The sequence below is a fragment of the Ichthyophthirius multifiliis genome (assembly GCF_000220395.1).
Source record: "Ichthyophthirius multifiliis unplaced genomic scaffold scaff_1120509250850, whole genome shotgun sequence".
NCBI classification, from domain to species: Eukaryota; Ciliophora; class Oligohymenophorea; order Hymenostomatida; genus Ichthyophthirius; species Ichthyophthirius multifiliis.
Genome location: NW_004086439.1, coordinates 5,299 through 7,579, shown reverse-complemented (window position 1 = coordinate 7,579; position 2,281 = coordinate 5,299). Strand labels below are relative to the sequence as shown.

The 2,281-nt window shown below is 17.4% G+C and overlaps 1 non-coding gene across 1 annotated transcript, besides 2 other annotated features; it reads right to left on the bottom strand.

The window, feature by feature from the left end:
• Window positions 1-1,694: 1,694 nt before the first annotated feature.
• Window positions 1,695-1,775, bottom strand: IMG5_101710. The gene has a single exon. It is a non-coding gene; the product is annotated as a tRNA-Ser (tRNA).
• Window positions 1,776-2,197: 422 nt separating this feature from the next.
• Window positions 2,198-2,265: a microsatellite.
• Window positions 2,235-2,271: a microsatellite.
• Window positions 2,272-2,281: the final 10 nt, after the last annotated feature.

Here is a 2,281-nt window from a genome sequence, read left to right as displayed (position 1 = left end):
AATAATTAAAATAAGAATTAAAAAATGTATTTTTAAATTCTTATTGAGTATTTTTAATAAACATATTCTTATAAATACAATGGAGAAGTTTTAGCGAAGTTTCTGTATTTTTTTCATTCATTAAAATAAATATTTTACAAATTGTTTTCTCATTTATATTATCCACTAGCTATTCTATATTAAAAAGATTACATGAGTATTCATTTTAAAGTATATAAATAATAATTTAGCCTGAATATTTTTTATTAAATGAATAATATTGGCATATTTTTTCTTCTATTTAATCTTTTGTATATATTTATTTGAATTGATTATCATTTATAGAACAAAAGAAAATATCATATTCATTTATATTGATATTTATTTAAGAAATAAAATGTATTATATCTTTATTTTATGTAAATTAACAATTTAACATAATTTTTTGTAATAAATCGCTTTTTTTTTCATTATCTATATATTCCCAAATGTTATTAAGAAAATTCGCAATATCAAAAGAGTATCTTTATGAAAAATCTAAGTATTATTTTTCTAAAAAAACGCATAGTTATCCTTATATTTCGGGTTTTATTTTTTTAATAATATCCAATCTATTTTCCAATATATTTTATTAATTTTAAATCATATATTTATTATTATAGTATAAATAAGACTGAGTAATAAATCTTATTAATAGGAAATCATTATTTCTTGCAAATTAAATGTTTTAATATTTTTCTAATAGTTAAAATATAAGCATTTTAGTAATTTTTAAGAAATTAATTATTCTTCTTCAAATTAAAATATTTAAATATAAATTATTAATATTATTAAATCATTTAAAATCCCGTTTATGAATAATTATTGGGAGTACATAGGATTATTTGTATTTAAATCTTTAAAACAATTTATATTTCTGCATAAATGATTATATATTCCCATAAATATTCTAATTATGAAATTTACACATTTTTTTTTTTTCGAATAATATTCAATAAAAAGTTAAGAACATATTTTTCAATATTAATAATTATACTATTATATATAAATTGGTTTTAGTAGGTTTATTATTTATTATTAACTAAAAACTTTATAATTTTGAATAATAATGAATGCTTGATTTTTAAATTGTTTAAATTGCAAAAATCTGTATAAATATTTATATCAAATATTAAACTTCCGAATTATTTTTAATTGTTATAAAAATCTGTTGAATCTTCGAATATATAGTTTTCGACTATAAATGAATTGTTTTGTATTGGACTTTCGAATTGTAGTAGCTTTTTGGGACTCTTGGAACTTATTAATTATTATTTCAATTAATCTTAAAATTAATAAAAAGGAATTTTTATGTTTTAGTTTGTGTTTATTATAATATCTAAATTTTAATAATTAAATTTGTGTTTTTAAATGGATTTTTGGTTATATGTCTCAAAGAAATTTTTTTTAAAATATAACATAGTATTATTTTTGAATTTATTTGTCGTTTTTTGCTATATTATTTTATATATTTAATTTTTTTTTTATATATTTTGGCTTTTTAATAATTTATATTCGATAATTAGTATAGTGAAATCAATATTTATTAAAAAAATAATTAATTTCTTAAACATAATTTAAATTTAAATATATACTATATTAATAATACAATTAATTATATACGATATATATTACTTTTTTATTACAAAAAATTATACTTTTTATATAAAAAAAAGCGACAACTGCAGGATTCGAACCTGCGCGGGTAAACCCAAAAGATTTCTAGTCTTCCTCCTTAACCACTCGGACAAATTGTCTTTTATTGATATTTTATTTTAAATTGTATTTAATAAAAGTAATAGCAAAAAAACAAAAATAATTTATAATTTTTTTTTTGGATTAATAGAAAATTTTAAAGAAGCAGAAGCCATTATTAAAAACAAATAAATAATTAACTCATTAAGCCGACTATGATAAAAGATAGTGTACCAAGATCAAACCCGTAGGGTATAGTTTAAGCAGTTTTCACAAACTAAGAAAGATAGCTAAATGGCCTACGATGACATCCGTACTATCTGCATGCGGTGATCCTCACACGGGTATTAATTTATAAATTCCTTTAGGTGACATACAAGAAAAAAAAAAAAAAAAAAATAGAAATTTTAAATAAGCAAAAAAACTATTTTTTATATATAAATATCTATATATAATTTTTTTTTTTTCTTTTTAAAAAAAAGCTAAAAAAGCTAAAGATATAATAATTAAATATTTACCAAAAAAAATAAAAATTATAAAAATTAAAATTTAAAAAATGTTAACTTAT